Here is a 14,155-nt window from a genome sequence, read left to right on the forward strand (position 1 = left end):
CAGGCGACCTGCTGGCGCGGCCAGGCCCTAGGCCGCGCCAGGAGGCCGCTTGGGTGGGTCTTACCTCCTCTGGTGCCCTCCTTTGGCCTATATTTAGAGTCCTGAGAGGAAACCCTTGAACAACTTCTGTTATCGCGAATTTCTCCATCGTTCCGCCGCCGCAGTGCTTCCGAGATCGAGAGCGTCAGGAGACCTCTTCTCGGCACCCTGCCGGAGGGAGGATTGACCTCCAGGAGCTTATCCACCGCCATGGACGCTTACCGGACGTGCCGTGAGTAGTCCTCCTTGGACCATGAGTCCCTGACCAGTAGCTATGTATTGTCTTCTCTCCAATCTTGTGCTTCAATGGTTAGTCCTTGTGAGCTGCCCTACATAATCAAGGCATATATGTAATTCTCTTGCTATTGCTATGCTCGGTTTGTTGGGATCCGATGTATTATGAGATTATGCTCAGATTTTTATGAGATATATATTTGATTATCCTTTGGTCGAGTAGTAGATTGTAACTCCAAGAGGGAGCGTCATGCATGATTGTGGGTTCATGCCCCTCGATGTCTAGCTTGAGTGACAGAAACATGAGACTAGGGGATGTGCTTTTTGCCACTAGGGAGAAAACAACGGTGCTTGTGACCACGTTTGCAAGGATTATTTACCTTACCCATAGTTCTTTAATGCAGTTGTCCGTTGCTTTGAGTTTACACTTTGGGTGGGGCTCGCAACTTAATACCGACGAGATGTTCTGGATAGATATCTCAAGGTGGATGATTAGTAAGTAGATGCTGATGAATAAACAGTCTACTTGTCTTGCCGTACTGCCCATTACTATTGAACCTCTAACTATCAAGTAGCATAATTAACATTGCGGTTCGATCATAATTCTGTCAATTGCCCAACTGTGATTTGTTTTCCCAAGCATAGTTGTTTATCGTCTTTTAGGAGAGAGACATCAGTAGTGAACATCATGTGACTCCGGTCCATATCACCATCATTTTTTACACCTCCATCATCTACCGCTTTAATTTACTTTTCCGTAGCAATCACTATTACTTTCCCGCTTGTGTTTTGATCCTTTGCAAACTACAAGGCTGGAGAGATTAACAACCTCTTTGTACTCGTTGTGAGAAAAGTTATTTGTTGTGTGTGCAGGTCCCCATCTTCTGCTAGCGCTAGGATGGAAGACACCTACTTGTTGAGCCTAGGAGTCCTCCTGGTTTGATAAATCTTACAATCTCTATGTAAGAGAAATATGCTGCTGACTACATCTCCACCTTCCACTTGGGGTAACCAACGAGGGGTGAGAAGTATATCCATCAACTCGTCATCACCTGCAAATCCACTTGGCCGCATCCAACAACGTGGCCTAGTACGAGGCGCTCGTCCACGGCCTCCGGCTCGCCAAGGAGATCGGCATCCAATGGATCCTCTGCTTCGATGACTTGGACCTGTTGGTGCAGCAGGTCTGTGTCGATTGGGACGCCATAGACGCCAACATGGCCAGCTACCCTTTCCTCGTCCAGCAGCTCACGACTCCTTCGAGGGCTGTGGGTTTCATCATTCCCCTGATCAGACAACGAGGCGGCGGATGCACTGGCAAAAATAGGCTCCACCCGTCAGGCGCTCCCAGCCGGTGTCAACTCGAGCAACTGCTCAAGCCCTCGATCAAGCCGTCTCCGGAGTCGACCATCTTCGTGCCGGCGGATCCATTTGATCCTGCATCAGAACCGGGGCTCCCCCGGCTGCGTCTGTGACGATGGACTACGGATTCGTAACCATCATGGCGATGAAAGATGCGTTGGCTTCCGCCATGGACCCAAGGGCTAACGACGCCGCCTCGGGACTCCGATTGGAGACCCGGGGCTCCGCCTCCCCCCGCCCCTTGCTTGAGCCGGCTCCAGCTCCAGTCTCAGCCCCAACTTGGGCCCAGCCCATCCTCGCTTACTTCATAAGCGGCGAGCTTCCTTCGGACGAAGACAAAGCCCGGTAGATCCAACGCCGATCCACTCCCTACGCCATCATCAACCACGAGCTGGTTCATCGTAGCACGACTGGTGTTTTCAGCGCTGTGTCGAAACAGAAAAGGGGCAAGAAATCCTCAAAGACATCCACCAGGTCGAGCGGGGCACCATGCCGCCTCGAAAACCCTGGTGGCCAAATCTTTCTGCCACGGGTTCTACTGGCAGAGGAGGCAAAGCAGCTTGTGGACGAGTGCGAGGACTGCCAGTACTTCAGCATGCAAATCCATCTCCCGGCTACAACCCTCAAAACCATTCCGCTCTCATGGCCTTTCCTCGTCTGGGGACTCGACATGGTGGGGCCATTCAAGACCGCTAGAGGCGGCATGACGCATCTCCTAGTAGTCATCGACAAGTTCACGAAGTGGGTAGAAGCAAGACCCATCAAGAAGCTAGACGGCCCCACGGTCGTCCAATTCGTCAAGAATATCACCGTCTGCTACGACTTCCTACACAACATCATAACCGACAATGGCACCAACTTTGCCAAAGGTGCGATGGCACTTTTCTGCTCAAAGGTAGGCATCCGGCTCGATCTTGCATTGGTGGCCCACTCGTAGTCAAACGACAATGCCAAAATGGCAAAGTGCTTGATTGTAACACCCAAGATGCGACCCTATCCTTATTTTGGCACGAGGGCCTCGGCAGGGATAGAAGCGCATCTCGTCGTTTCACAAGAATGGATATCGTTACAAGTACATGTACTGAAGAGAAGAGTATATGGAATTGGTTTACACTTGCCACAAGCTACATCAGAGTCACATCAGTACATTACATAAATATCACGAAGAAGAGCAGGGTCCCACTACGGACGAAAACAAACAAGAAAAGAACGACGTCCATCCTTGCTATCCTAGGTTGCCGGCCTGGAACCCATCCTAGATCGGAGAAGAAGAAGAAGAAAAAAACTCCAATGAACAATCAAGGCGCTCACGTCAAATAAGCCTTTACCTGTACCTGCAACTAGTGTTGTAGTAATCTGTGAGCCACATGGGACTAAACAATCTCATTTCCAAAGGTATCAAGACTAGCAAAGCTTAATGGGTGAGGTATGGTTAAGTGGTGAGTTTGCAGCAAGCGAGTAAGAATTTATTTGAGGTGGCTAACTTACGAGCACAAGAATAAGAGGGAGATGATCTACGCATAGCGGAGGTGAACTACTGATGATCAAATGAATGATCCTGAACACCTACTTACGTCAGACATAACCCCACCGTGTCCTCGATCAGAGAAGGAGCTCACGAAAGAGACAGTCACGGTTACGCACTCAATTGGCATATTTTAATTAAGCTTACTTCAAGTTATCTAGAACCGGATGTTAAACAAAGTTTCCACGTTGCCACATAACCGCGGGCACGACTTTCCGAAAGATTTAACCCTACAGGGGTGCTCCAACTGGTCCATCACAAATTACCATAAGCCGCATAGAAATCCTTGATCACGAATCTCACGATCTCATCGGACTCCTTAGTGGAAAACTTCAACTCTGAGATTACCCAAAGTTTCACCGGAATCCCGATGCACAAGATATTTCGTGAAAGGTAAAACTAATCCAGCAAGGACACCCGACGTGTCGACGATCCCAATAGGAGCCGCGTATCTCGTTCTCAGGACATGACAGATAAGCGACGCGTACGGAGGCCTGATAGAAATCACCCAAGTTTCCCTGGGTTGGCCCCGCACAGTGCTCTAGGTTGGACCAACACTCATGAGGAGCACTGGCCCGGGGGTTGATTAAATTTCCTCGGGTTAATTACTCCCTATGCGGTTCATTAGTTATTAGGCAAGTGTAGTACCAAAGTTGGGCCTTGCCAGACCAGTTTTAATCTAAAACGAATTATCAAGGGGGTCCCCATAACAACCCCGATCGTGTTAGGAGCACTCAATTATGGAACATAACACCGGTAGCCGAAACTAAGGGGGAAACGGTGGAACAAAACACCAGGCTAGAAAGCCGAGCCTTCCACCTTTTACCAACTATATAGGTGCAATAAATTAAACAACATTTAATAGGGTGATATGACAAGGAACCCATGTTATCACATGGAAGCAACTGCACCTGCAACTAGCAATGCTAACACATGCTTAAGCAAGCGATAACATAGCCAATCAGTGGTTTGCTAGGTTGAGAACAGGTTGAAGGTTTTCATGGCAATGTTGAGAGGCTGATATTTAACAGGTGGTAGACAGCGAGACATAGTGATAGAAACGATAAAACTAGTATGGCAATGATAGTAATGGTATCTAGGGAAATGGTCATCTTGCCTGAGATCCCGCTTGGAAGAACAACGACTCCGTGAAGCAGGCGAACCGACGTAGTCGAACGGGTCCTCACATTCCGGCATGCTTGCGGAACTCTATCGAGACGGAGCAAATGGGAAACAAGCATCAACACAGATATTCACCACGGCAGATGCATGACATGATGCACAACCTAATATGATGCATGATCAGTTCAATTATGCAAGGAATGGCATGGCAATTCACATCACGCAAACACTACACATTAAGTGAAGCTCGATACGCAACGAGTTGCATATCGACGAAACTCCACATTTAATTGTTTAGTTCATTCCCGTTTAGGTACACGGCAATATTAAAATGTCGTTAACATGGAAAGGGATGAATCACAAATTAATCTACCTATCTAGGCATTTCAAATGAGGCCGGAAACAACTTATAGCATCTCCGAAATGATCCCACGCGTTAAATTCTAATTCTGTCTAGATTTGTCCTAATCACATTTTATGTTTGTTAAATGGCAAAACAAAGTAGTTCACGTGATTCTACACGTCGTTTTGGTCCATTTACATATATGGCTCATCTCCAACGGAACTACGATTAATTAATTATGACCTAAATCATTTCAGACACGTCGGCACACAAACCGATGCAAACAGCACGCTAACAGTCTTAAACATGCACGAGAGTTAAAAATTGTTAATCTACGTGAAATTCTAGTAAAGTTTCATATATAACTTGTCTCGATCCGGTGCACGGTCTAAAAGCTACGGGTGTTTGAAAATCAATGCCTTTTTCTGAAATTCGCAAAATCCTAGTGGAGCAAAAAAATGACAAGGGTAACAAATATGGGGCAAAGCTGGGATTCAATCCCAGGAGCCCTTGCACAAGGGTTGGCTGCACTAGCCAGCCCACCTAGCACGGTGCTCGTTAACAGAAGAAGTACCCACCATATACAACCTATACTTACCCGAACGGATCTAAGAAAAAACATAGTTCAGATACGGGGATTTCTCAGATCGGGGTTCAGAGAGGCCGCGGCTATGGCGAGATGACGCGGAGAGGTGCCGGGGTTTGACGGATCCGGACATGGGGAATCCATTCCCCGGGACGAGGGGCCTTGGGGTGATGGGACGGGCGAGCTCCATCGGCGGCAACAACAGGCTTCACTCTGTTCCTGAAAGAAAGAAAAGAAGCATAGATGAGAGGGATCAGAGGAGGAAGCAGAAGGAAGGAGGGGTTGCGAGGGAGGAGCGCTGGGCAGAGAGGGCTGAGCCGGAACCATGCCGGATCTGGCCGGCGACGTGATGAAGGACGCCTGGGCCGGACGCATCCTTTGCTGGTTGGGGAGGATCTGGATCGGGATGATCCCGAGGAAGGAGGAGGCAGGTCGGGCCTGGCGGCGCCCGTGGGAGGGATGGGACAATTCTCCTCGATTTAGAGTTGGATATCTTATATATATAACCTGCGAGAGGTTAGGGGTTCCAATGGACAAACCGATGACGGTTAGCAGGTAAACGGGGTTGATCCGGATCCAACGGTCACGACCGTCCAGTTCGTGTTCCGGGAGGTTTTCGGACTAGGCTGCGCGTAGGGTCGGTGCATTGTGCAGGGGGGCTAGGCGGAGATGAGAAGGAAAACGGGCAACCCGGTGACACAATTTAAAATACCGAATCATCCGACAATTGACCGGCTATAGTGCCGCTATAGATTCGACGGTTCGGTTAACAAACAACTCCGATTGGGACGAAATTAGGCACGCGGCCTTCCTACAATAAAATAAGACAGCACGCCAAGTTTCAACCCAATCCGAGAAAGTTTTATACATACTTTTAAAAACAAATATTAACGATGTCGCGGGCGCGTGCGTGTGTGATTGGTCTCGAAACGGTGAACGATAAAAACGGAGAGAACCGACAAGTAATAACGAATGCAGTTCTAAAAACTCGCGGCAACGGAGTGCCGATGCAATGCCGATGATGCGAATGATGCGATGATGAATGCGATAGACATACGAACCAGACGACGAGAACGGAATAAAAGGGGAATCTTATGGAACGTCGGTCTCGGGCTGTCACATTGATCCTAGCCGGCATCAAGCCGCGGCTCGTGACGCCATTGACCAGGTCGGCCGACTGCTAGATTGAAGAGCTCCTAGCCGTCTAGAGCCTTCGTGCCACGCCCAACTGGTCAAACAGTTTCACTCCGTTCTTCCTCGTGTACGGGTCTGAGGTGGTCATCCCCACGGATATCGAATTCGACTCGCCTTGGGTCACCCTGTATAAGGGGACTGATGCAAAAGAGGAAAGAGAAGACGGTGTCGACTTGCTTGAGGAGGCACGCGAGCTGTCTGTGAGCCAGACGACTATCTACCAACAGAAGCTTCACCACTACCGTAGCAAGCGTATCCGACCCCTTTCCTTCCGCTAAGGGGACTTGGTAGTCAGGCGAATCCAAAGAATCGCATGCCAGCACAAGTTGTCCTCCCCATGGGAAGGATGTTGGGTTCTACCCTAGGCGCATCGCATGCAAATAAATTTTCCTACGTGAAGAACTACCTAGAACATGCTACGGAGATGGATCACAGATCGTTACCAATAGACGCGCAGTGTCGTGCAGCGGAAGTAGATGTAGCACCGCGTCCGTCTGGTCCATCTCCCCCTTGTCCGATCTCCCTCGAACAGCCGGTCACCAGATCCCATGTACAGGTTCGTCAGAGTGGCGCGGGTGTACCGCCTGTAACGGCATCCGCGCGTGTAGGAGGAACATCGTGCAGCAAACTGTTAGGTCTGAATCACACGGTTGGCGACGGCGAGTGGAGGTGGCTAGTTGCAACACATGCAAAGCCCTAATGATGGCGCCGAAGCGATCAATCGAATAGGTGTGCTGCACCTCCACTATTTATAGGCGTCAAGCGCGGGCTCAACTCTTGGGCCTCGCACGGACCTTAAAGCCCACGTGTTCTTCCCTTAAGCACACGGCCCTTTGGGTTCTTGTTCACTTGGTCGCGCGTCAGATCTTGTCCGACTCGGCTAGTTGGTAGCGGCCTCTAGCAAGGCATGCCGACTCCAAGTGCCCGATGAAGCTGGTTAGACGAACCTGTACTTCATACTTCTGTTCCCTTTGCCACACAATATACGTTGTCGTGCTCAAGGCAACATGGCCATCCTTGTTGCCGCACGACCTCTTTCTCATTCTGGTGAATCTGACCAACGTTCAGATTATCTCATAATCCTCATCGCATGGCCATGTGATACGTCTCCATCGTATCTACTTTTCCAAACTCTTTTGCCCTTGTTTTGGACTCTAATTTGCATGATTTGAATGGAACTAGCCTGGACTTACGCTGTTTTCAGCAAAATTGCCTTGGTGTTGTTTTTGTGCAGAAATCAAAGTTCTCCAAACGTCTTGAAAATTTACGGAGATTATTTTTGGAAAATATGAAAAATACCTGCGCAAAGATCCACCTGAGGGGGTGAGCCAGTGGGCCACAAGCCCTCTAGCCGCCACCCCCTGGTGGCGGTGGGCAAGCTTGTGGGGCCCACGTGGCTCTGCCACCCCCAATCTCAGCTCTATAAGTTCACTTCGTCCCAGAAAAAATAAAAAGAGAAGATTTCGTCGCGTTTGCGATACGGAGGCGCTGCCACAACCTGTTCTTCATCTGGAGGGCAGATCTGGAGTCCGTTTTGGGCTCCGGAGAGGGGAAATTGTCGCCATCGTCATCATCAACCTTCTTCCCTCTCCAATTCCATGAAGCTCTTCATCGTTCTTGAGTAATCTATTCGTAGGCTCGCTGGGCGGTGATGAGTAGGATGAGATCTATCATGTAATCGAGTTAGTTTTGACGGGGACTGATCCCTAGTATCCAATATGTTCTGAGATTGATGTTGCTACTACTTTGCCATGCTTAATGTTTGTCACTAGGGCCCGAGTGCCATGATTTCAGATCTGAAATTATTATGTTGTCACCAATATATATGTGTTTTAGATCCGATCTTGCAAGTTGTAGTTACCTACCATGTGTTATGATCCGGCAACCCCGGAGTGATAATGACCGGAACCACTCCCGATGATGACCATAGTTTGAGGAGTTCATGTGTTCACCAAGTGCTAATGCGTTGGTCCGGTTCTTTATTAAAAGTAGAACCTTAATATCCCGTAGTTTCCTTTTGGACCCCGCTGCCATGGGAGGGATGGACAATAGATGTCATGCAAGTTCTTTTCCCTAAGCACGTATGACGACACACAGAATGCATGCCTACATCACATTGACGAACGGGAGCTATCCACATATCTCTCCGTGTTATAGCTGTTGCATGATGAATATCATCCAAACAATTCACCGACCCATTGCCTACGAGTTTGTACCACTACTGTTGTTGCTACTGTTGTTGCTGCTGTTACTTGTCTTGGTCTGCTGCCACTGCTGTTGCTACTTTTGCTGCTGCTGTTACTTGTCTTGTTGTGCTGCTACTGCTATTACTACTGTTGCTGCTGTTGTTACTTGCCTTGCTGTTACTTGCTACTGTTGCTAGTTGCTACTCCTGTCACTACTGCTGTTCCTTGCCACTGCTATTACTCGTTACACTGATGCTACCTGCTACAATTTTGATTCGCTCGGCATTGATGGGAACAGACAATTTCCGTCAACGGGCAACTTTGCGCCATTGATACGACAATTAGGAATAGTCTGCCGTCAACAGATCGTTTCTGACACCGTTGTTATCATACTACTTTGATGTTACTACTTTGCTTGCAGATACTAATCTTTCAGGTGTGGTTGAATCGAACACATTCAGCTGCTAATACTCGAGAGTATTCTTTCACCTCCTGTTAGCCGATCAACAAATTTGGGTCGAATACTCTACCCTCGAAAACTGTTGCGAACCCACGCGCTGGTGGGCCATCAACAATATTCTTCTAGTTTCGTTGCCGGGGAGTGCTAGCAGCATTCTTCTGGTGTCGTTGCAAGGGAAGGTCTGTTGTCACAGAATCAACATTCGTCCAGCTATTTCCAGAGAGTGCCAGTCACCATGCTTATCCAGGTCAGATCACCCGAGAGGCCCATAGTATATCTCTCTTGATCGGAGGGGAAAATCCCATCTTGCTCGACTACGTCTCGCAGCATGGGTCGGGACAAGCCCAAAACCTACCTTTGTAACCACCCAGTCATGGAGTAGCGTTTGGTCGGCCCAAAGCAAGTCTGTTACCATCCCGAGTACATGCGCCAAGTCAGGTCTTAGGACATAAACGTATGTTGTACTAGGGACTCACAGATGACCTATCCATGCGTCTTATAGTTGGATGTGTCCAACTCAGACCTTATCTCGACTTGGATCTGACTACGTTGAATCCGACCAGATCTTTCTAAGTCCATATTATCCGGCTAGCATCCAATGCTACATGGTCAGTGAGACCGGACCATCCACCATATCATATGCTAGTCTAGTTGGTTGAGCGTCTACACAACTCTTTCGACTAGGGACCATTTCGGACAGTCATCATAAAATGCATAGTCTCACAAACAAGTCACGTACCTGTTAATAAACATCATTGATAATGTCCAAGGACTATCTTTATTCACAAACACATAGGAAATATGATCATACATGATTTCCTCTAGGGCATATCTCCAAGATTCTCCCACTTGCACTAGAGTCAATCAAACAGACATCGAATTCCCATAGCTCTAACGTGCCCCTCATGCTTGTGTTGTGGAAGCGGCTTAGTAAATGGATCCGGGACATTTGCATCCATGTGAATCTTGCATAAATTAGAATCACCATTCTGTATGAGCTTTTGTATCACGTGATACTTTTGGTCTATGTGCCTGGTCTTGTGGGGTTGTCTCGGCTCCTTGGTCTGTGCGATGGCACCTGAATTATCATAATAAAGGTACAACGGTTTTGACCAGCCCGTGAACACAACAAGATCCTCTAGGAACGTCTGAATCCAAACACCTTCCTTTGCAGCTTCACAAGCCACAATGTATTCGGCCTCTGTTGTGGAGTCGGCCATCATATCTTGCTTGGAACTTGACCAACTCACTGTTCCTCCATTCATGACATACACGGATCCAGTTTGCGATCGACAATCATCCATGTCGGTTTGGAAAGTAGCATCAACATAAACCTTTACGCTAAGCTCCTCCTCATCTCCATAAACTAGGAACATCTCTATAGTCCTGTTGAAGTACTTCAAGCTAGATTTCACCGCTGCCCAGTGACTCTCACAGGGGTCAGCCTGGTATCTGCTTGTTAAGCTGATTGCATAGGCAACATCAGGTCGTGTACATAGCATGGCATACATGATGGATCCTATTACCGAAGCATATAGAATCCTACTCATCCGATTTCGCTCATCAGAAGTCGCACGACTCTGAGTTTTGCTTAGCCTTATAGCATGTGAGCCGGGAAAGAACCCTTTCTTGGCCTCACTCATGTTGAACCACTTCAACACTTTGTCTATATACATGCTCTCGCTTAAGTTGAGCAGTCTCCTCGATCTATCTCTATAGATCTTGATGCCTAAAATGTACACTGCCTCTCCAAGGTCCTTCATTTTAAATTTGCCATTCAATGATTCCTTGACTGATTTCAGCATCGAAACATCATTTCCAATCAGTAGTATGTCATCCACATATAAGATCGAAAATACTACCGAGCTCCCACTAGACTTCTTGTATAAACAATAGTCCACTTTGTTCTTGATGAAACCAAGGTCAACAATGACTTCATCAAAACGAATATTCCAACTCCGAGCTGCTTGCTTCAATCCATAAATGGATCTCTTGAGCTTGCATATTTTACTAGTGTTAGTTCGATCGACAAAACCTTCGTGTTGTATCATGTATACATCCTCTAAATTTCCATGAAGGAAAGCCCTTTTGACATCCATCTGCCATATCTCATAATCAAAATATGCCGCTATAGCTAGTATGTTCCTCACCGACTTCGGCATCGCTACCGGTGAGTAGGTTTCGTCGTAGTCAATTCCTTGAACTTGTCCATAACCTTTAGCGACAAGCTGAGCTTTGTGGATTTGAACATTTCCATCCACATCGGTTTTCTTCTTAAATACCCATTTGCAACCAATGGCTACTATGCGAGTCGGCAGATCAACCAACTCCCAGACTTGATTAGCATCCATGGACTTTAACTCGGATCTCATCGACTCAAGCCATGCCTCGGAATCTAGGCTCACCATCGCTTATGCATACATGATCGGCTCGTCGCTTTCTAGCAACAATCTATCCGACCTCCGTCGCTCCGGTGCCGACTCCACTACGGGTTCCCAGAGCGACTCCGGTATGATCTCATCACCAGTCGGGTTGTCCCCTAGTGGCTCGCAAATTTCTTCGAGTCGCATCATTCTCCCACTGGCTTCTCGACTAAGAAATTCTTTCTCTAGGAAAACCCCATCCCAAGCAACAAACACTTTGTTCTCTGTTCGGTTGAAGAAGCTATATCCCAAGGTTTCCCTCGGATATCCCACCAATATGCATTTATCCGACTTGGGTGTAAGCTTGGCCGACATGAGTCGCTTGACAAATGCTTCACAACCCCAAATATTTAGAAAAGACAAACTTGGACTTTTCTGATTCACATCTCATGTGGTGTCTTGTCTACGGATTTCGATGGTACCCTGTTAAGTGTGAAAGCTGCAGTTTCTAGAGCATATCCAAAGAATGACAAGGGTAAATCCGATTTGCTCATCATCGATTGGACCATGTCCAACAAGGTTTGATTTCTACGTTCTGACACGCCGTTTCTCTATGATGTACCCGGAGGTGTGAGCTCAGGTACTATACCTCGGCTTTTCAGATGATCATCAAACTCATGGCTCATGTACTCACCTCCACAATATGATCGTAGGAGCTTTATCGTCTTGCTGAGCTGATTTTCAACCTCGTTCAGAAACTCTTTGAACTTTTCAAAAGTCTCTCACTTGTGCCTCATCATATAGATATATCCATATCTACTCAAGTCGTCGGTAAAAGTTACAAAGTACTAATATCCACCTCTAGCCGTTGTGCTCGTTGGACCACACACATCACTGTGTATAAGCTCCGAGAGCTTGGACACCCTCTCGCAACTCTTTGCAAAAGGAGACTTAGCCATATTGCCTAGCAAGCATGATTCACATGTCTCGAACGACCCAAAGTCGGAAGAAGTTAGGAGTCCATCATGATGGAGCTTCTTCATGCATTTCAGACTAATGTGTCCAAGCCGGCAATGCCAAAAGTATGTCAGATTTATCTCATTAGGCTTATGCCTCTTATCATTCACGTTATTGACTGGTTCTATATCTAGATTCAAAATAAGTAGCCCATCTACAATGGGTGCATAGCCGTGGAACATTCCATTCAAATAAAATGAACAAATATTGTCCTTTAAATTGAATTCACAAATTTGACTCATCAAACATGAGGCACAAATAATATTCCGACTAAGTGCGGGAATGTAATAAAAATTATTCAGTTCCAAAATAAATCCAGAAGGAAGCTGGAGCTGCATCATGCCGACCTCCAACACAACAACTCATGCTTTGTTGCCGACCCTAATATCAATCTCCCCTTGTGCCACACGCCTAGTTCTTACCAGCCCCTGCATCGAGTTGCTAATATGAACAACCAATCCAGTATCAAATACCCAAGAGCTACTAGGTATGTCAGCAAGGTAAATGTCTATAACATATGTAACAAGCGCACCTCTGCCTGAAGAAGCATCTCCGGCCTTCTTGGCATGCTCAGCAAGCCACTTGCTATAGTTCCTCTCCCAGTTACCAGCTTCCTTGCAATGAAAGCAAACGGTCTTTGAGTTAGGTTCGGACTTTGGCTCAGCGGCGGAGACAACCTTCTTCGTGACCTTTATCTTACACTTTTTCTTGGGCCAACTCTTCTTGAACTTTGCCGAGTTCTGCACCATCAACACTTGATGTGTGCCTTTCTTAATATCCTGCTATGCCACCTTGATTATCAGATGCAATTCAGTGAGATTCTTATCCATGCCATGCACATGATAGTTCAAGATGAATGCCCCATAGCTAGCTGGAAGAGAACCCATAACTGCATCAGTAGCCACCTCATCTGAGAGCGGGAAGCCCAAACGATCCAAAGCTTGCACGTATCCGATCATCTTGATCACATGCGGGCTTAGTGGATCACCTTCCTTCAGCTTATAAGCCATCAATGATCTCCAGACGTTGAACCTTTCAGTCCTAGCCTGCACCTGAAACATGCTCTTGAGACTCTCGATCATATATAAAGCCGCAATGTCTTCAAAATGCTGTTGCAAATCGGGATCCATACAAGCCAGCATGAGGCAGCTAATCTCGTTCGATTCATCAACGAGTTTATGGTAGGCATTCTTGGTGGTGGCATTAGCATTATCGGCAGGTACCTCTAGAAGTGGATCCGCTAGAACATTTTCCTTTTTATCGTGCTTGAGAACAATTCTCACATTTCTATACGAGGTGGTAAAGTTTGTTCCATTAAGTTTATCCTTTTCCAGAATTGATTTCAACGCAAGTTTTGAGCAGGTGGTGCCATTGATCTACAACAGAAAATATGCAATCACTAAGGAATGTGTTTATGTAGAGTAATTCAAGCCTTAAAGATAACTAATCTGACCAAAGTCGGCAACCATCCGTAAACTCTCAGTTATTCAGGATCCGTCTAGCGCGAGCGACTAGTGAGCTTTAGCATCACTGCTAGCCAACTTGCCTATTTGGTAAGCAACACCTTGCTAATCATATCTCCATACGACTCTTTACGGTTGGGTAGGTATCTTATACCCCGGCTCCCAACCTTCTTTGCCACAAGGCCGAAAACCGTTTTGATAGCCTTGTCAAGTTAACCTGATGTAGTGCATGTCCATGTCCGACATGAACCCTCCAGTTCA

Source organism: Hordeum vulgare, chromosome 2H, assembly GCF_904849725.1.
Source record: "Hordeum vulgare subsp. vulgare chromosome 2H, MorexV3_pseudomolecules_assembly, whole genome shotgun sequence".
NCBI lineage: Eukaryota > Viridiplantae > Streptophyta > Magnoliopsida > Poales > Poaceae > Hordeum > Hordeum vulgare.